The 22247-nt window shown below is 44.1% G+C and overlaps 1 protein-coding gene across 2 annotated transcripts in view; it reads left to right on the forward strand.

Annotated features, from left to right (window-relative positions):
• GPR139 (G protein-coupled receptor 139) overlaps positions 1-22247 on the forward strand; it is a 45668-nt gene that overhangs the window by 1724 nt on the left and 21697 nt on the right. Inside the window, exon 2 of one of the 2 annotated variants that reach the window (XM_033217845.1) lies at positions 1159-1257. The exons of the other annotated variant lie outside the window; for it this stretch is intronic. The gene's annotated coding sequence lies outside the window, so the exon portion shown is untranslated. The remainder of the gene's footprint in view (positions 1-1158; positions 1258-22247) is intronic. 2 annotated transcript variants of the gene reach the window in all.

The following is a 22247-nucleotide window of genomic DNA, read 5'->3' on the forward strand; positions in this document are numbered from 1 at the left end:
CCCGACTGCCCTAGGAGAGCAGGTTAGCCTCTGATTTGCCCTGCTGGGTTGGTAGCACATGTCCTGTAATTACCTTGAGCTGGGATTGATTTCAGTCCAGGTTCTACCTCCCCTCTTCAGCCCTTCAGAGCTTCTCTCCCAAGAGCACTGCTTTCGGAAATGAGTTTTTGAGGTTGGTTATTTGGTGATGCTTGCTGAACTGGAAAAGTGTCAGAATCACTTTCCCCCTCAGCATTCCCATCAGAACGCCCCCCACCCCACAATCCACCCACCCTTGCACCTCCTCTACCGAGTGAGGTAGCCACTCACTCACTATCCCAGGCTTTTCTAATGAAACCATTTAAGGGACAGAGACAAAGACAAGCAGAGGTTGACCCTTCAAGAGTTCAAAGCAGGGACAAGAGGATGAAGAAAATGAGGAAAAGCTTAGACCTTCAAAGACCTCAAGGTGAAAGCCAAGGTACCTCACACCTTCACATCCCATCTCCTATACCAGCTGGGGCATTCCTAACACACAGCATTGACATCTACCATATGCCAGGCACTGTGCTAGCCGCAGGCTTAGCCCAGAGCTTGAGAACTTAAAAGCATGAAGCTAGGATTAGGATTTGGCTGTTGTTGATGTCTTTGTATCCTCAACTAATAGTTTTGGCCACTGTGGTGTGCCAAGTATTAACTGGGTGTCAAAAGGACACAAAGACTTCTAGGATGCAGTCTCTGAGTTCCAGGGGCTCCCAGATGGAAGCGCATGATTCCAGAGGCAGAAGATGGATGCATAAGGACCTAGCAACCTAGAGAAGAATGGTTGGGGAGGCCAGGCTTATCCAAAAGTCTTGGTCTGTTAGCAGTTTCGTTAACAGCCTGCAAGGCTGGTTCAAAGGTGAATTCTTTAAGTCATTCTCTTAAAATCATAAGGGGAGACAAGTATGTCCTGGCAATGAAGAGTGAGTGTTAATCCGGGTTCTGCTGGGGTTAGGTTGCAGGCTTCTCATGTCTCTGTGCCTCAGTTTCCACAACTGTAAAATGGGAATTATGAGAATAGCTATCCCCTGGAGTGGTGTTGAGAAGTAAGGATGTTGCTGGAGATGATGGCACAAGTGAAACGCTCGCCTTGGTGCCTGACATTCATTGATTGACACTGCACTGCTGCAGTCATAGTTATTATGAAGCCAATCAGGTTGTAAAGAGGGGGGTCTGCTTGAACAGCCCCACCAGTGACCAGAGGAGGGACTGAGATACACAGAATAAAGCATTCAGGTCAGCATGTAACTCTGTGTGCTGAGCTCACCACAGTGGTCCCCACCCATCACCTCCCCTCCCCAGCCACCAGCAATTAGCAAACTCTCATTACTCCACCACTGACTGGGAGACGCAGCTTTGCTGGGTGTGGAGTAACAGACCGCAGGCCTTGCTCATACTGTTGAAAACTGAGATTTTAAATGAATCACTATTCCTGGCAGTGGACTCACCCCAGGTTTCCCAAATTCTCGCAGTAGTGGTTGGAGACGTGGGTGGGAACTGAGGGATGGATGGGGAGCACCTGAATGTTTAGCAACAGCAGAGCTAGTATCACAGGAAAGTGGTAGATGTCTCTGACTACCTTCAGTCTCTAGGTTGGGAGGAAGAGCTAGGGGATTGCCCTAGACAGTCTAATTTTTAACTGGTTGGTGTAGGATCAAAGGAATTCTAATGCAAAATATGGGTACAGCTTTACCACTTAAGAACTCTTCACCTCTCTCCACCATAATTTTCCCCATCTGCAAAATGGGGGTAACAGCAGTACCTGTTACCCACACAGGTGGTATATATTAAATAAGATCATCTATGTAAAAATGACTTAGCACAGTGCCTTGTCTGAGAAAAGCACTTATTCCTCACTCAGTGACTTCTCCATACCGGATCTCTGTCACCTATATTATTGCACTTAATCCCTGTCATACCTCTGCGACCTATGCCTGTCTTCGAACTCATTTTACAATGAACAAACTAAGACTCAGAGAAACGGAGCATCTTATCTATGGTCGCACTGTCAGGTTAGCATGCAAACATACTGCCTTATTAAACAGTGCAATAAAGCAAGCAGTGCAATTTCATTCTATGGCTTTGCCTTCATTACTGCCAGGCAGTTGTTTGAACTAACCTCGGTCCCTCATTTCTGTGCTCCGTGGAGAAAATTGGTGTCCCACCTGTTCCTAAAACTCCACCACTTTCCCTCTTTCCTCCTCCTTTCTAAGTAAGCGAGATGTTTCTCACTTCTCGAGACACACAAAATAAGTCAGCGGAGCCGAAAAGGAAGGATTGGGACACTCATTGGGCCAACTGGAATGAGACAGTGCAAAAGAGACAGCAATGCAGGAGAAAATGATGAACTTGAGCCCCTGGGGGAAGAGAGTGAGAGGGAGGATAGGTGAACCAGCTTGATAAGGAAGGGGCAGCACGAAATTAAACTGAGACTTGAGAGATTTTTAAAAAATTACCTTCTAAAGAGTGCCATGGATGTGCAGAAAGACAAGGTGATGAAAGAGATGATGGTTGAAACTGAATGCTGCCCAGCAGAAGGATGCATTTCCGCCACTGCCAAGTGAGGATGATAACATCTGTAACATCTGCCTTTGAGAGTTGGCGCAAGATGAAGGCAGATGATGAGTCTGTAGCCTGGCAGATAGTAAATAAGCCTGACGCATGGTAGTTACCATTGTTGTTCACTAGAAGTAGAAGACTGGTGACCTGTCAGCTGGACTGAGGCCTGCAGATATGTTTTCTTTACCTTGTAAATATTTTTAATGAGAGAAAATGGAATAAACAGGTTAAAGGACACACTCTGGAGCTGGACCTCTGGGGTCTGAGTCCTGGCTGTGCTGCTTACAAGTTATGTGACCTTGGGCTAATGACTTTAACCAGTTTGTGCCTCAGTTTCTCTGTTTAAACTGGGGGTGATTATAAGAATAGTCTACACTTCATAGGGTTGCTGTGAAGATTAAATGGGCTAAGCACTGAGCGCAATGCCTGGAATATGGTAAGCACTCTGTAAGTTATTTTTTCATCATTTAAAAATTAGGAAAAAGTCCCAACTCACTTTGTGACACCAGCTTTATCAAAACCGGACAAAGACATTACAAAAAAAGAAAACTACAACCAAATATTCCTCATGAACATAGACACAAAAATCATCAACAAAATATTAGCAATTTGAATCCAGCAATATATAAGAGGAATAACAAATCAGAATCAACTTGAGTTTATCCCAGGAATACAACACTGGCTCAACATGTGAAAATCACTCAGTATAACTAATCATATTAACAAACTAAAAAAAAATTTAAAGCCATATGATCCATCTCAATAGATGCAGAGAAAGCATTTGACAAAATTTAACATCCATTTGTGATAAAAACTCATCAAACTAGGAAGAGAAAAACAACTTATTTAACTTGATAAAGGGCATCTATAAATAATTTACATGTTACAACACATTTAAAGATAAAAAACTGAATGCTTTTTCCCTAAGACCTAGAATAAGGCAAGGATGACTGCTCTCACCACTACTATGAAACATCATACTGGAAGAAGTCCTAGCCAGTGCAATAAGGCAAGAAAAAGAAATAAAATTTATACAGAAAGAAAGGAATTAAGTAGTTTTGGTTCACAGATGATACAATGGCCTTCCTAGAAAATCACAAAAACTCCACACCGAAAAAACTCCTATGAACTAATAAGTGAGTTCAGCATGTTTGCAGGATACATGGTTAGTATGTAAAAACCTATTGTATTTTTATATACTATCAGTGAACAATTTGAAATCAAAAATTGGAAATTTTATAAAATAGATTTCCAAGTTCCCTTAAAAACACTAGAAGAATTGACATTAGATTCACATGCCCAGAAGGAAGCAATTTTCTGAAGCTAAGGAATAGCTGCTTGCTTTATTTTATTTTTCCTTTCTTCTTCTTCTTCTTTTTTTTTTTTTTTTTGCATTAAATAGATAATGATATTCATGTGACTCAAAACCTAAAAATATAAAAAGGTACACATTGGAAAGTCTCTCTTCCATCACTTTCTCCTGTTCGCCACTTCTCAAATCCATCACCACAGAGGTAACCACTGTTATCAGTGTTTTAGTTTCTTATGTATTCTTTCAGGGTATCTTCATGCATATCCAAGAAAATATGAATTATGGACTTCAACTCTCCCTTTTATTCACTGTCCCCAAAATGAGCACATTATACACATTGTCCTACATTTACTCTTTTTCCTCTTAATATATTAATCATCCATGATGGTCTATATAAAGCTTTCACATTCTTTTACACAGCTGTATTGTATTCCATTGTGTGTTTGAATCATAGTTTCTTGGTTGGCTGCCCCCCTTTCAAAAGCACATAGGCACTCCAATTCCTTTTTTTTTTTTTTTTTTTTTTTTTTGAGATGGAGTTTTCCTTTAGTTGCCCAGGCTGGAGTGCAATGGCACAATCTCAGCTCAGCAATTCTTCTTCCTCAGCCTCCCGAGTAGCTGGGATTACAGGCATGCACCACCACACCTGGCTAATTTTGTATTTTTAGTAGAGACGGGGTTTCTCCACATTGGTCAGGCTGGTCTCAAACTCCCGACCTCAGGTGATCCACCTGCCTTAGCCTCCCAAAGTGCTGGGATTACGGGCAAGAGCCACTGTGCCCAGCCGGCACTCCAATTCTGAATAGTCCCTAATAGCGTGCCTAATTGACCTCTGTAACCTGTATGACTCATCCTTAGGCACATTTGACTATAGGAATCCTATTATAGCAGTGAGAAAAAGAGCACTTCATCATTCCAGGTTTGCTCTGGCAATAATTCACTGTGTGACCTTGGCCAAGTTATTCTTAATGCGTCTCTAAAAGGCCCAGGAGAGCCAGGTTCTGCTGTGTTGCCGTAGTTGGAGACATGGCCCCATGGACAGGACATGAGCATAGACCAATGATGTAGCTATGCTGGAGGCTGCCTGGGCTGGCTTTGGTCTGGGGTCCAGTACAGCACTTTTGTAGTTTTCGCTCCTGCTTAGTTTCTGTAACGATCATGTTAGTTTTGCTTTGTGAGGCTGAGTGTAAAATACATTGCTTCGGAACTGGTCATGGATTTAAATCCTGTATCTTAACCGTGTTTGCTGTGTGATCGCAGGTATAACACTTCACCTCTCTGAGCCCCGGTTTTCCCATCTGCAAGAAAGTGGGCAGTTGAGTTTAGCAGTTAAGCAGTGGTCTCTGAAGTCAAACTGACTGGCTTTGAATCCTGCTCCCCTGACTACTAATCTGTGACCTTGGGCACATTTCTCACCCTCTCTGAGTCTCAGTTTCTTTGGCTGTGAGATGGAATAACAATACTTCTCTCATTGGGCTGTTTTGGGGATTAAATGAAATTATAAAATGCTTAGCACTATTCTTGGCACGTGTTCACTCTCACATAAAGTAAGAGTTCAGTAAACGCTATTAACCTTCTGTGCCCTGGATTGGTTGCTGTGGCGATTAGAAATAAAATATGAAAAGGCTTCTCACAGTGCCTTCCACATTGTAGGAGCTTGGCGAATAGTCACTCGCATTGTTTTATTGTCTAACATGTCCACGTGCTCAAGCCTTGTAAATGCCCTGTAGCCACACATCACTCTGTACATAGGTCTTTTCCGTGAATCCACAATTTCACTCAAAGTGGAAATGAAATAACATGCCCTGACAAACTAGAAGAGAATGATCCCATGGATTAAGCAATCAATTCCATCATAAGCCTAGGGAATTTGTCACCCTAAAAGAGTTGCCTGTGATTCAGTGAAACGCCCAGAAATAATATCAGTGCAGAACATGAAATGGCCTTCAGCTACAGCTGGCAGAGACCGACAAGCACCACCAGCAAGGTTGTCCTGGATACTGCAGTCAGAATCATGAACAGAAAGGGTCCTGCCTCTGAACCTCCATGTGGATCTGAAACGTATTGGCAAATGGTGATAGCCAGTGCCAGCCCCGCAGAGGGCACCATGAAATGATAGTGGCCAGATGTCTTGAATTCAAATATTTAAACGGAGCAGTCAGATAATGTAAATGAACAAAATAGTCTAGTTTTTAAGAAATGCTTCACTTACCCAAAGAATCATGCTTCTCTGCTGTTTTTCTGAAAGCTTGTGGCTCTCCTCATCTCTTATTTTCTCTCAGTTATAGAAACAGATGTACAAAACAAACCAAAAAACCCAAACTATTCCTCTTAATAATTGCTAACACACTTATAGTGCTTACTATATACTAAGCATTCTTCAAAACACTTCAAATGCATTAACTTATTTAACTTTTTTTTGAGACAGTCTCACTGTGTCGCCCATACTGGAGTGTGGAGTGCAGTGGCACGATTTCAGCTCACTGCAAGCTCCATCTCTCAGGTTCAAGCGATTCCCCTGTCTCAGCCTCCCGAGCAGCCGGAATTACAGCCGTGCGCAACCATGCCCGGCTTATTTTTTGCATTTTTAGTAGAGATGGGGTTTCACCATTTTGGCCAGGCTGATCTCAAACTCCTGGCCTCGAGTGATCCGCCCACCCCAGCTTCCCAAAGTGCTGGGATTACAGGTGTGAGCCTCTGCGCCTGGCCTCATTTAACTTATAATGATTCTTTGACGATTCTTTGAGGCATGTATACATTACACCCGTTTTTCAGGTGAGAACTTTGAGACGCTTCCCCAAGGTCACACAGTGAAGAAATGACAGGGCAGTATTCAGTACCGCTTCTCGGCTTTCATATAAGAAAGCAGCAGCAAACGCTCCTCAATGATAACCAGCATTCAGACCAGGTCGAGAGAGATGGGAGTGACCACAACAGGAAAGCTAGGGACTGAGGGAGCTAGAAAGTGCCACTGCCACTCCACTTTCCAGCCAGTGGTTCGGTGTTGCCAAGTTGTTCAAAAAATCTAGAAATCTAGATTTTCATATGAAATGTCCATCGTTTCACATGTTGGCCACTAATTCAAAAATTTCAAAAACACGATGTGAGCCAACACTTTGTGAGCCAAACCAAACATATCTGCAGACTGGATATGGCCCACCACACTGCCAATTCACAAACTCAGGGGTTGGAAAAGCTGCAAGAACCACCAAAAAACACCAATGGAGTTACAGGGGTGGAGAAAAAAAGAAGAAGAATCTAGAGGGAGGATTGAGGAAAAACAGGGATGGAGACACAGAGAAATATGTGGCTAAAGTGGAAAAGCATGCCAACCCATGAAACCAGGGATTTGGGATAACCTGGAATAAAGAACTCCAAAAATACCACAAATTGCATGCTAACAACACCCTGAAACACAAATCCACCATTTTGGCGGGGGGTGGGGGAACAGGAAGTGTCCTTACAACCTGCCAGCATGGTGGATCAGGATGTAGGCTCCGTGGCCCTCAGACCTGTGTTCAAATTCCAGCCTCATCGTTTCCTATTAATGGGGCTCTGGCAAGTGGATTCACCTTTTCTGAGCCTGAGTGTTCCTATCTGTAGTTCCTTTCTCACAGGGTTCATGATGTGGCTGAAATGAGATAATTCAGGGTTGCATGGGGCACAGTGTCTGGTACTAGCCATTACTATGTACTAAGAATTCTTCAAAACACTTCAAATGCATTAACTTATTTAACTTTTTTTGTTGTTCTTTGAGACAGAGTCCCAGTGTGTCACCTAGGCTGGAGTGTGGAGTGCAGTGGTGCCATTTCAGTTCACTGCAAGCTCCACCTCCCAGGTTCAAGTGATTCTCCTGCCTCAGCCTCCCAAGTAGGTGGAATTATAGCCACCATCCCCAGCTAATTTTTTGTGTTTTTGGTAGAGACAGGGTTTCACCATGTTGGCCAGGCTGGTCTTGAACTCCCGGTCTCAAGTGATCCACCCACCTCGGCTTCCCAAAGTAGTGGGATTACAGGTGTGAGCAGTAATGGCTGCCGTGTTTTCTATGAGCCCAAACATCCCCATTTTATGAAATGAGGAATCTGCAGAGCTAGGAATGGGATATGGTTGAAGTTTGTGTCCCCACCCAAATCTCATCTTGAATTGTAATCTCCAGGTGTTTAGGGAGCGACCTGAAGGAAAATTATTAGATTAAGGGGTGGTTTCCCCCATGCTTTTCTCATGATAGAGAGTGAGTTATCATAAGATCCGATGGTTTTATAAGGCAGTTTTCCCTGCTCTTGCTAGCTCTCTCTTTCCTGCCGCCCTCTGTAAGTTTCCTGAGGCCTCCCCAGCCATGTGGAACTGTGAGTCAATTAAATCTCTTTCCTTTATAAATTACCTAGTCTCAGGTATGTCTTTGTAGCAGTGTGAGAATGGACTAATACAGAATAGCAGAGTCTTAACCAGAACTTACTTTTCCCAAGTCTCAGTTCACTTTGCACGAAATCACACTGCTAGCAGTCTCTTAGGAGGAAGCAAAAGAATAGGAGTAAAGGAAAAAGAGACTGGGAGATTTGAGAGCTCAGAACGATTGTCTAGATATTTTTGGTTTGTTTTGTTGGTATATAGGATTATTTTAGGTGGTACAAGTCTGTAGCATTGAATCTCTTTTCAGCTGTCTTAATCCTTCGGATTCCATCAAAGGGAAAGCTTCAGCTTGGTGCTAGTGTATGTTTAACACCTTTTTAAATATGTGCTAAATCTCCCCCTTTTCCTTTTTTTTTCAGACAGGGGCTCACTCTGTCGCCCAGGCTGGAGTGCAGTGGCTCACTCATAGCTCACTGCAGCCTTGAACTCCTGGGCTCCAGTGATCCTCCCATCTCAGCCTCCTGAGTAGATAGGACTACAGGCACATGCCACTGCACTCAGTTTAAATCTCTCTTTTGAATAGACACAGAGCAAGCCTTGGGCTCTGACCTTGGCAGGCAGAAGCACCTAGCTGGAGTTTAATGTGACTCTTGTATTGTGATTGTATTTCTGTTTAAGGCTACCTCCTGTTTACAACGGGGAAGGGAGGCTGATTTTTGATCGGGGGTGGTTATATACATGTGCTATCCAATAGAATAACCACTAGCTGCATGTAGCTAGTGAGCATTTGACATTTGACTAGTGCAACTGTGGAACTGAATTTTTTATTTCATTTCATTTCAATTAATTTACAACTAAAATCGCATACTCAATTCAGTTAGTAGAAAATGCCTGTATACTTGGAACAATTTGAGTATGTGAATCTACTCTTTCAATCATACATTTTATGACATCTAAATAGAAGTCAGAGACTTCCAATGAAAATTTATCATCCATAGAGATATGTGCTGGAAGCATGAAATGCACATCAGAGTTTGAAGATTTAGCATGAAAAAAAGTGAAATATCTCATCGATAATTTACATAAATTACATTTTGGATGTACATAGTTAAATAAAATATATTGTTAAAATTACCTTCTGCCTCTTTTTACTTTATTAATGTGGCTACTAGGAAAATTTTAATTGCATATATGACTCACATTTATATTGGGCAGCAGAATTATATAAAATGTAAATTTAAGGGAAAAAAGGCAAATCACTTTCAAACAAAATGCCAAATAAATGATAGTCCTGGTGACACAAGAATGCAGCAAAAATCACAACGTTGATGGGTGTCTTAGTCTGTTTGGGCTGCTGTAACAAAGTACCATAGACTAGGGTGCTTATATACCACAGAAATTTACATCTCGCAGTTCTGAAAGCTCAAAGTCTGAGATCAGGGCGCCACAGCAGTCAGGCTCTGGGAAAGGCCCTCTTCCAGGTTGCCGATTCCTGACTTGTTGTATCCTCTCACGGGGGAAAGAGAGGAAGAGAGCCCTCTGGAGTCCCTTTTATAAAGGCACTAATTCCATTCATAAAGGCTCCATCTCAGGACCTAATCAACTCCCAAAAGCCCCATTTCCTAATCTCATCACATTGGGGGTTAGGACTTCAAAATACAAGTTCAGTGGGGAACACATTCAATCCTTTGCAGTAGGACAATCACTAAAGTCTGGGGAACACTGTTCTAATACAATGTCCTTTTTAAAAAGTATATTTAATTTAGAGATGGGGGGGTCTCACTATGTTGCCCAGGCTGGTCTCGAACTCCTGGCCTTAAGTAATCCTCCTGCCTCAGTCTCCCAAAGCTCTGGGATTATAGGCACAAGACCCTGCACCTGGCCTACAATGCCCTTGATGGAAAAACTGAGGCTGAGAGGGAAAGGAAATTCCCCAGGGATGCATACATAGCTAATTAGCAGCACAGCTGGGCCTTGACCCCAAATCTCTGGGATTCCAAATCCAGTGTGCTTTGGCCATTGCAGCAGCATGAATAACCCTCCTGCCTCCACCTCTACCAAGGGAAATGTAAAGATGGTAGGGTCAGGCGTGGGGAGAAGGTGACTACCTTAGATCCTAGTACAATTCAAAGGGAGGGAATTTTACTGTATGAGTGACCCAGGATCTTTGCTTTTCTATAAAGCGGAAGCAGAATGGCTTATGCTTTCCTTAAGTGATGATCATGACCTGCTGGACTCCATTGAGAGGAAGCTAGGAATTTTAACCTCAAATGTGTGTTTTCATTTTGCCCCATGGCAAAGAGGGATGCGAAGATAAACCAGAGAGCACAATCAGACAATGCACCTGCATTCATTGACTCATTTATCCAGCCATCCATTCATGCATATATACATCCGCCCACACATCCATCCATCTATCCACCCATCGATTCATCTATCCATCCACGCATCTATCCATCCATATGTCCATGCATCTATCCATCCATCTGTCCACACATCCATCCATCCATCCATCCATCCACACATCCATCCATCCATCCATCCATCCATCCATCCATCCACATGTCCATCCATCCATTCTAGGCCTGGCATGTACATGGTGAGCCAAAAAAGACCCGTTTTTTTTGCCCTTGTAGCATTTACACACAACACACACACACACACACACACACACACACACACACATCCGGGAAAGACCAGCATGATCAGAAACCCAAATAAATGTAAAAGTGCAACAGAGAAAATGTCATGAAAGAGAGCTGCCTGGTGCTGTGAGAGCTTATCACTGAAGAACTTGACCCAGACAAGAGAACTCAAGGAAAGCTCCCCTCAAGAAGGAGTGATCAAAATCTGAAGGACAAGGAAGGGAAGAGTGGAAGGGAGGGAGAAAAGGGAGCAGGCTGTGCCATGACCCTGAGGCAGGAGGGGACTGGTACACACATATCAGGACAGCAAGAAGGCCAGAGTGTCTGGAGTGACCAAAAAAGGAGAAAGGGGATACATGGTGTCAGATGCAAGCAGAGTGAAACAGGAGGTCAGCACCTTACAGAAGCAGGTAAATTGACCCTGAGTTAGGACAACACATTCTACAGAGTATGAACTGACATGTCCACTAGTGACTTCTTTTCTTTCCCCGCTTGTTTGGCAACCACGGATACAGCTAGGGGAATTGCTTTTCAGCCACAGACATTTCTTATTTTCAGCTAAGTGCAAAGCACGCGATCAGCCTCATCATTTCAGTGGTGGGACTCTACCCAGACCAACAGACACACACACAAGCATGCACACCCAGACACACAGATGCAGACCCACACAGACAAACGTGCAGACACACACCACATGCAGAGACACACACACATATAGACACACAGAAGCACACATCAACATGCACACATAGAGATGCACACACAGAGACATACGTGCAGATACACACCACACACAGAGATACACAAACATATAGACACACAGATGCACACATACACCACACACAGACACACACACACACACACACACACCCTGCAGCCAAAGGTGTAGAATGGCCATGGTTCTGTTCTAGCTGCAACTTTTAACTTTTAGCGTTCCAGCCTCACCACAGTTCAGCTCCACAGAGCTGCTGACAAGATCCATCATCTGCCTCCTGAAAGGAAGCAATGTCTTCCCTGGAATGTGGTGGAAGGGGCAGTGGTTGGAGAGAGAGCACAAGACGGGTGGTGTCATAAGGAGGGTCGAGGTGGGCATCCCTTAAAGGAATCAGGGACCCACACTCCTGGCCCTCACAGACTGCGGTTCTGCCTTGTGTCCTCCCTCCACACCCATAACCCTTCCAGAACACCCCTTCTTCCTGGCAGAGGACATCATGGAGATAACAATGGTTTAGGGATAGGACACACCTGGGCTTGAATTCAGTGCTGCAACTTTATTAGCTGCAAGACTGTGAGCAGGTAATTTCCCTTTCTTCGAGCCTCAGTTTCCTCATCTGGGAATGAGGGTGATAAGATCAACTGTGTTCACTTAGCTCATATGCATGAGCCCATCATGTACCAAGCACTCTTCTAGGCAGTGGGAGAAAAGCAAAGGAAAATACAAAGAAGTCCCTGCGTAAGCAGGGAGATGAGCAGCAGGCAGGGAAGTCAATGCACACACAAAACCATTTCAGATACTGACATGTGCCATGGAGATCATACGGAGTAAGGTGATAGGGAGCTCCATTAGGTTGGGTGGTCAAGAAAGGGTGTTCCAAAGTGGTGATGTTCGAGCAGAGACCTGTATAATGAGGTGGAATCAGCCAGGGGAGGCGTAAGGGGAAGGACATACCAGACAGGGAACAGCCAGGGTAACCCAGAGGTGAGAATGAACTGGCACAAAAGACCAGTGAGGCTAGAGTACAATGAAAAAGTGGGAGAAGGGGCAGGAGATGATGGGGAAGAGAGAGGCACAGGCTGGTCTAGGTGGGTGATGGTGGGGAATTGAGACTTGACTTCTTACATGCTGCAAGAAGGCACAGGAGCCCCTGAAGGGTTGATGTGATCTAATTTGGGTTTTCCAAAAGTCTCTCCGGCTGCTATGGAAAGAGTAAATGGGTAGAGGTGAGAGGGGCTTAGCAAAGAGAGGGAGGTGGCTGTGGCAGTAGGAAGGCTCTAACGGGTGCTGGGCAGAGAGAGGAGCATCACCAGGGTGCCCAGCACAGGGCCTGGCACCCAACAGGAATGCAGCTCAGAGGTCATGTTCACATCCACCCTCTCTCATCCTCCTCCCACCCCAGCCACCATCACTTTCAGTCTCCACACAAAATACAGACAGCCCAGAGAAATGAGCAGGATAATGATGTCCTCAGACACCAAGGACGTCTGTGCCCGGCTCTCGAGGGCTGTGGGAAGCGCCTGCGGCTCAGTGGAGAGCAATCCTCCCGGTCGTGGCAGTGGGTGAATCCTGCTAATGACCCACCTGTCAGCTGTAAGAATCCTGAACAGAGAGAAAACAAGATCCTGGGCTGGGCTGCTGTCCGACAGAGCAAAAGGTCACCTTCAGCACTGTCATTTGACAAATAAAAAGGAGTGAGTTCTGGCCAATGTGACGGAGGGACATTGTCACTGGGACTGCATTCAGTGCTCATAACAGGGCAGGGAAAAGGGAATAATGACCCCAAGACCAAGGTGGAGATTCCAAGGACATCTTGAAAATGGCAGACATAGCTCGTGGAAGAGGGAAGAAAGAGGTGATTGATTCTTGGATCTTCTCAAAATAGACCTTCAGGCCAGAGAAGAATGGCTCTGCCTCTCCCTATTCCCTCCCCCAACACAAAGATTTTTTTACACCTAATCTGTTTCTCTCATGTCTGCTCCCTGCCTTGCCCCTGTAGGAATTTGAGTTTACTATGTTCATGCCTTCCTCAGATTTGACTATGTATATGATACACACACACACACACACACACACACACTCCACATCCATTTACAACATCACATTATTTGTCTTATCTCCTCTCCAGCCATTCTAAATGCCTTTCCTGAAAGAAAGAAGGGCTGTACCACCTGGATTTGAGTTCCGTCTGGACTTTCTTGCTGGTTATACATTCTCTTAACCTCTATATACCTGTAAAATAAGGAAGAGTGCCCATCTTATTGAAGGGAATATGTGATATAATATACATAGAGTGCTTGGCATACAGTAGGCATTTAACCAATAGAAGAGTCCCTTTTATAAAAACTGACAAGAATTTCCTAGTGGATCCTCACCTGGACTCTTTAGGCTGCATTATCAAGGACCAGGTTTCATTTCATGAGGCCCTACTTTGTGCCAGGGACTACAGGGGATAATGATGCAGGGAAAGACAAAGATGCACATGAAATGGCCTTTGTCCTAAAAGAAGTCACGCTTTAGTTAGGTAGAAGGGAAAATTGATCATCATAATGAAATGAGACTAGTTCTACAATGGGGTGAGGATGGTGAGGGATGAGGGCATTTAAATTCCTGTGGGGACTGGGGGAAGGGCTTATCTCTGCATAGGAACATTGAAAAGATGCGGAATTAGACTGTGTACCCTTGACAGTAGGCATGGAGTCTAAGTCAACCCTTGGCTCCAGTGTCCTCTGGTGGGCCTTGGCACAGGGTAGGGGGCCTGGTAGGTATTGGATGGATGGGTGGGTGGATTTATAGATGGATGGAGGGATGGATGCAGGGAGGGAGGAAGGGAGGGATGGAATAGATGGATAGATGACTATCTTCTTAATCCCATAAATGTAATCTTCATACTAGCCTCCAAGAATACTGAAGACAATGTCTTGATCATAACTATCTTCATCATCATCATCACCACCATTACCATTTGAGTACTTACTCTGAGCCAAGCACTAAACCAAAATGTTGCTCCATGTTGCCGTATTTAATCTTTACAGCAGTGCCAGTGAGACTGGTACTTCCATCATGCCCATTTGGCTCTGAGAAGTAAAGTGGCCTGCCCAAGGTAATTCAGCCAGTGAGCAGCAGAGCTGAGATGCAACCAGCCTGCATGTCGCTGCTTACGTTCTGTGCTTGCCATTGGGCCCACTGCAGACATTGGTATTCAGGGCACAGGACAAGAAAAATGCTGTGTCTACAGACCTCTCTGTCTTGGTTCGTCCTCCCAGCATGGACTTTGCAGCTGTTTTGAGGAACTGTGTCTTCCTTCCTGAATGATGATTCTCCCAACATCATCCCCATTACCCTCTTCCCAAGCAGATGTTTTAATTACTTGAGATTATTTTTAAGCAAGGACAGGTAGGTGAATTTCCTCTACACCCCACACCTAATCTACAAAATGAAAATTGAGTTCCCTCTTCCTTAAAAAGAATATTGTGATAAAACAATCCCCCTGAAAAAAAGTTCTCCTCTTCCAGATCCTTCCTTCTAAGGTTTGCTTTCTCAGCCTTAAGTGGGCTCAATTTCAGTCAAGTACTTAGAATTCCAAATCCAGTTCACGTAGTGAATGTTTATTGACCACCTATTATGTGCCAGACTCTATTCCTAATGCTTAAAAAGAGTCATCAATTATAACTATTAATGTTAATAAAGTGCTGACCAATGTGCAAAGTGAATTAAAATTTACAAAGAGCTCATCCATTATGAAACTGAAAGCTCAGAAGAGTTAAGAGACTCTCCTAAGCTACTGCTAGTAGGCAGGACTGAAAACCAAAGCTACATTCTTGGATCTCACACCCAGAGCTCATCATTCCCATATAGACACAAAGCTGTCGAAGGCAGGAATGACCTCCAAAATGAAGACACCCCTCTGAATTCTACTAGGACCTTCCATTGTTCATTCATCTGTAAATTGTGTGATAGCTACTGGCGCCACAAAGGCAAATAAATCTGGGTTCCTACCCTCAGGAAGGGCAAAGTCTAGTTGGAGAGATGCAGAAGTAAATCACATTACTGTGAAGACTGATGTGTAATGTGCAAAAAGAAAGCCCAGTGTACCATGGAACAAAAATGGAAGTGCATTAACTCCAGTCTTGGGTTGGGGAGCAGTGCTGGGGAAAGTGTGGGGTTGACAGCATGATGGCATAGCCTCAGATTGGTGGCCAAATACAGCATTCATACCTTTCCACCACCACATTCCCTCATTTCACAGTATCCGTGGCTGAAACATGGATAGTAAGATTGCTGACTTCTTAATGGTGGACACTAAACTAATAGTCATTTACCACAATTATAATTAACATTGAGTTTCCACTACATGTTAGATAGTTTTAAACCCATTACCCATATTAACTAATTTAGTCCTTCTAACCCTATGAGATAGATGCTATTACCCCATTCTACAGATGAGAAAACTGAGGCACATGACAAATTGCTAAATAGCTCAAAGCCAAGGTTCAGACCCAAGCAGCAGGTGCTAGAGCCTGTGCTCCCATCTGCTGAACAGCAGCAAGAGGTGAGAATTTTAATAGTGTTTTTGGGAAGGAAGTTGTCTGGTTCTAAGCTCAGTCAAGTGAGTATGTTCATGAAACAGTCATCCCTGTCTTTGGAAATGGAGACGTGGGGTTGAGACACCCACTTCTGGGAGATAGAATGATAAAGGCTGTCCATGTTGGACACAAAGGTACATCTCCACAAACGAGGTAGTTTTTTTTTTCTGAGAGGAGGTTGAAATTGTTAATGAGAGTGGCATCTAATTCTCCCATCCGGTGGACTAGGTTCGAGCTCTGTTTTGTACATTGGAAAGAGCCAGAAATTGGCAGAACAGTTGTGTGGGAGGTCTTGTGAGACTCTGGACACAGGTAGAGCTGTTTGGGGACCCAGGAGACAGAGTGCACAGCCCAGAGCTGGAAAGGAGGCAATTCTCCCCACCTCTGCTCCAAGTGTAGCCCGCCTTGGTTATGGGCATGAATAATGTTGTAAATCTTCCTGTGTCAGTTTGCTAAAGATAATGGCCTTCAGCTCTATCCATGTGCCTGCAAAGAAGAGACCATCATCCTTAGCAAACTAACACAGGAACAGAAAACCAAATACTGCATGTTCGCACTTCTAAGTGGGAGCTAAATGATGAGAACACATTGACACATAGAATGGAACAACACACATTGGGGCCTACCAGAGGGTGGAGGGTGGGAGGATGTAGGGGATCAGAAAAAATAACTAATAGGTACTAGGCTTAATACCTGGATGATAAAACAATCTGGGGCTGGGCACAGTGGTTCACACCTGTAATCCCAGCACTTTTGGAAATTGAGGTGGGTGGATCGTTTGAGGCCAGGAGTTCAAGACCAGCCTGGCCAACATGGCAAAATCCCATCTCTACTAAAAATAAAAAAAATTAGCCAGGCATAGTGGTGTGAACCTGTAGTCCCAGCTTCTTGGGAAACAGAGGCACGAGAATCACTGGAACCTGGGAGGTCAAGGCTACAGTGAGCCAAGATCACACCACTGCACTCCAGCCTGGGCCACAGAGCAAGACTCTGTCAAAAAAAAAAAAAAGAAGGAAAGTAAAGAAGGAGAGGAAGGAAGGAAGGAAGGAAGGAAGGCAGGCAGGAAGGAAATCTGTAAAACAAAACCTCCATGACAAGTTTACCTATGTAACAAACCCGCACATGATGTACCCCTGAACCTAAAATAAAAGTTAAAAAAAAAAAAAGAACATTGTTAAATGGAATCTTTTTCCCATTCTATTTTCTAACTAGCCATTACTGATACGTTTGCGCTTTGGTCCTCTTGATGATGCTCTTGCTGGCTCTAATAACTTTTCAGTTAATTCTCTTGGGTTTTCTAAGCATGTGATTACATTGCCTGGAAAAAAAAAATTGATAAGAACAATCGTGCCTTCTCCAATTGCTACACCTCTTATTTTAGTTTCCTACCTGATGACTTTGGCTAATCTGCAGGTTTGGATTCTTTACTAGTAGCATTAGTATTTGGGATTAGTTAATTTCACCGAGAGTATTTTGCTAGAATAAGGAACACATACTGAGTTTTTCAGCACAAACAGAATGACTTTGGTAACACAGAGCTAAGAAGTCCCTGCAGTGACTCAAGTATAAAATGATGACATCTAGACTCAGGTGCTGCATTAAACAAATATTTGTCAAGTTCCTACTGTGTGTCAGGTACTGTGCTAGGGACTAAGAATGTGGCCCTAAACAAGACAGACACGTATCTGCCCTCCCAAAGCCCCCAGTGTCAGGATGACCACAGAAAAAAATAAGACAAAATGGATCTGAGAGGTAATTTGATGAAGAATTTTCTGCATGTGATCTTACAGGCAGGCAACAAAATATTACTCCGCGTCTCAAAACCTGGTTGTGTAATTGATGATGACCAGGAAATTGGCTGAATTTTTATTAGCTTCTGAAATTTATTACAATCTATTCATCTGAAAAAAAAAAAGAAGAAGATGAGAGCAATGAAATTGGAATTCTTCATCTATGAATGCTTTTGAGAATGTGGATTGAAGAGAAATTAGCAGATATTTTAATTTTCTGCTATCTCGCTCTCGATACCAATCAGGCTACCTCTGAAATATCTCGTGATAATTAACATTTGTCTAATGCTTATCCACTCTGCAAAACCGCTTCACATGTGTTATCTCCTTAGGTCCCCACAACAACCTTGGGAGTTTGCAAAGCAATTTCACTGAGGTTATCACATTGGATTCTTGAATTCTCATCCCTCATTTCCCTGCGGTCCACACGCCAGCCAAGCCTGTCGTTTTACAGTTCTGCAAACACAACATACTTTCACACTTCCTTGATTTTGCACTTGCGGCTCCCTCTGCCAAGAAAGAAACCCACCCTTGCCCATCCAAGGAGTGTCCTATTCATTCAAGGAAACCCTAGGCAGCCAGGGAAGATCCTCTTCTTCCTGGGGCAGCTAGGAAGGTCTGGGTACCTCGGAGTAGAGAGCACCCAACAATGATGCCCATGTCACGGGTAGACCTGCAGGCCGATGGGCACAAGTTCTGTCCTGCATCTGATTTGGGTGTCAGTGAAAACAATGGTCCCCATGTCTTCTCTTGAAGTCTAACAAGTGACCCATTAGAGTTGAACAGACCCGGCTTCAAATTTCACCTCTTCAACTTACCAGCTATATAACCTTGGGCAAGTCTCTAAACCCAATCCTGACCCTCCTAAATAGAGTCCATTAACACCTACCTTCAAAGTGAGGGGAGCTGCCATGACTATTACTTATAAAACACCTAGGGGAGAGAGAGCATTGGGAAAAATAGCTAATGCATACTGGGCTTAATACCTAGGTGACGGATTGATAGGTGCAGCAAACCACCATGACGCACCATTTATCTGTGCAACAAACCTGCACATCCTGCTCATGTACTCTGGAACTGAAAATTAATAATTTTTAAAAACACTTATTCCCATTTCTAGCTTATAATAAGAGATTGTTCAATGGAAGCTATTATTTTTTATTATAAAGATTATTTTCCTTCTGGAAGAAAAAGTTATAGAATCATGTATCATCAGCAGCAGCAGCACCATCCTCACCATGATTGCTGCTTCTGCTATTATGATTCCCGTGTTCTCTTATTTCTAAGGTGGGGCAGAGAACTGCTGGCTTTTTCTCCTGACACTTTCTCTGTTCTGTCTTGGAAACGGTATTCCAGAGGAAAAAGGAAGTTAGTGTGTTTTGTCATAGACAAGATTACAGGCAAAGGCTGGGGGCATCGACCTATCATCACTGGTGGCTGGACAAGCTGGTTCATGAATGATGGACAAGAGTCATCCAGACAGAGTAGATGCGGGAAGTGTTAGAAGAGGAGAGAACTGCATAGGCAAAGGCCCAGAGGCTGGAGTGAGTGTGGTTTGTTTAGGAAGCTTGAAAGACACTGGTTTCTTTCAGCCCACATATGGTGGGCAGGAGGGGCGAGTAAAATGGGATGGAGACTGGCACAGGGGCCAAGATTCCAGTGGTGCTTGTTATGTACCCCAATACTAGTCTCATTTTAGAGGTGAGGAAACAGAGGCACAGAGAAGGTCGGTAACTTGCCCAACGTCACACAGCAAGTACGTATCAGCTCTGGATCCAGCACCCACATTCGTTACCACTGAGCGGAGAAGGCATTGCTTCTTTTTCTCTGTGACACACAGGCACGTGTCCTGAAAACAGAAAAGCAGCAAACTCCTCCAGAGTCATGAGGAAGCAAACTACCTTCACCTGCAGAACTCAGCTGGAGCAGGTTGGAAGCCGCTTTCTCTGTGCCTCCTCCCAGGGTGCAGAGGTGGGTGTTCAGAAGTTCCCAAACATAAAACCATTTCCATTTCCATATAATTACGCCTCCTTGACCTACATGTCATTTGGCTGTGTGCTTGGGCTGGAGGTACAAAAAACAATTTCTCCAACCACAGAAAATTGCTTCCCGAGGGCCCCTGGGTAATTAGACATTGTCCTCTGGGCATGGACTGTTCCCTGTCTGTCCACATCTTCTGGTACAGATGCTGCCACTTCAACACTGCATCTGCTGAGAGAACGCGGGTCCCATGGTGGAACAGAATGTCCATTAGAGAGGTGGCCTTGGGGAGCGGGCAGCTGAGCCATTTGCACCAAAGAATTTTCTAATGTTCTTGGACATCCAGATCCCGTGGGACCTTCCCTCTGCTAACCCACGATGTGGAGGAGGGTGTGCATTGTGTGGGAGGTTGTTACCTCTCAGCATTTCTGCTGTCTCTTGTGAAATTGTATAAATGAAAAAGCTCCAATACCAATCCTTATTTGAGAGTTTCACTGAGGTATACAGGACCCTCTGTTCTTCACCCCCCACCTCTTGTACCTTCAGGGATGTCTGTGGTTTGGGGGAAAACATACCAAGTTTCTTCTTTCCTTCCTTCCTTCCTTCCTTCCTTCTTTCCTTCCTTCCTTTCTTTCTTTTTTTTTTTTGAAACAGGATCTTGCTCTGTTGCCCAGGCTGGAGAGCAGTGGCACAATCTCCACTCACTGCAGCCTTGACCTCTTGGGCTCAAACAATACACCCACCTCAGACTCCCAGGTAGCTGGGACAGCAGGCACGTGCCACAGCGCCTGGCTAATTTTTTTTGTATTTTTGTAGAGATGGAGTCTCCCCATGTTGCCCAGGCTGGTCTTGAACTCCTGGACTCAAGCTATCTGCCCACCTCAGCCTCCCAAAGTGCTGGGATTACAGGCGTGAGCCACTAATAAGTTTCTTATTAGTAAAACCCTTTAATGTTTAATGCCCCTTGATGACTCCCTATTGCCTCCCAACAGATCCAACTCAAATAGTGCTGCAAAGCCATTGAAATCGAGGACTGTTACTTCTCTACCTTGTCTCCAGCCAGACCTCCCTCCCTACTCTCTCTTGGGTGAGGGTGAGCAGATGACATAAAAGAGAGAAGCCTCATGGGAATGTGAACTGGAGGGAAGCCATACGTGGAAATGTGAGTCTAGCATGGCCTTCCCTTCTGATTTTCAAAAGAAGCTCAAATCCAGGATTGGACATGAAATACTCCAGTTTACAAATACAGCAACTAATTCAGAAATCTTATAGATGCATCTGTCCCCCACCCCCACCCACCGCTGCCAAGAATCCACCCCACAAGCTGTCAGTCTGTGACCTCTATTCTATGCTGAACTTCTACCTACTCAATAGCCATCCTGTCTCTTGCTTCTTGGCCTTTGCACATTTCATTCCCTCCTATTGGCATGCTTTGCTTCCCAGTCACTTGATTGGCTCCTATTTCCCACTCCCATCACTGCACACATGCTGCTTCCTCCAGGAAGCCTTCCATGATCCTCTATATTAGATTTCTTCCCTCTTCCTAAGTGCTCCCATAGCATACTGTCTTCTTCCATCATGGAGCTTCTCTCTGAGTCTATCTGGCCTCTAGGAGGGCAGAAACTGGTTCTTCAGGTTTACTGACATCTGCAACCTGTGGCAAGGTGCCTGAACACATTAGGGAGTCACTGTTTGCGACGGAAGGAAAGTGAAGGAAACTGGCCTGAGTGGGCTTGATGAAAATGCAAAATCCTCCTCACTTGGGTTGGGTCAGTGAACAACCAAAATAACATTTATTGACCATCACCATGTGCCAGGTGCTCTTCTAAGCACTTTATTTGTGTTAATACATTTAATTCCCACAAGAATCATATGAAGTAGGCACGACTATCCCCACTTTACAAATGAAGAACATGGAGGCATGGAGTGTTTAAGTAACATAGTCACAATCACAAGACTAGGAATTGGCAAACCTGAAATTCAACCCCATGAAGTCAGTTTCACTCTCGGAGCTTTTAACCTTTCCTCGTTTCAATGAGGGAAAAGTGTTCTAAGAGCGAAACTGTCAATCACATTCAATGGGGAAATTAATTCTATTTCTGAGCATCTACTCCATGCCAAGCATGGTACAGATGATTTTGCACATTAAGTTATTCAGTCTTCTTAACAGCCCTTTGGAAAGATGTCCCCATTGCACAGATGAGAAAACTGAGTTAAGTGTTATGCCCAAGTCAGTTAATGAGGAATTTGATTCAATAGCTATTATAGAAGGTAACAGAAAGAAGTGCC

This window comes from Trachypithecus francoisi, unplaced genomic scaffold, assembly GCF_009764315.1.
Source record: "Trachypithecus francoisi isolate TF-2019V2 unplaced genomic scaffold, Tfra_2.0 Lachesis_group10, whole genome shotgun sequence".
Lineage (NCBI taxonomy): Eukaryota > Metazoa > Chordata > Mammalia > Primates > Cercopithecidae > Trachypithecus > Trachypithecus francoisi.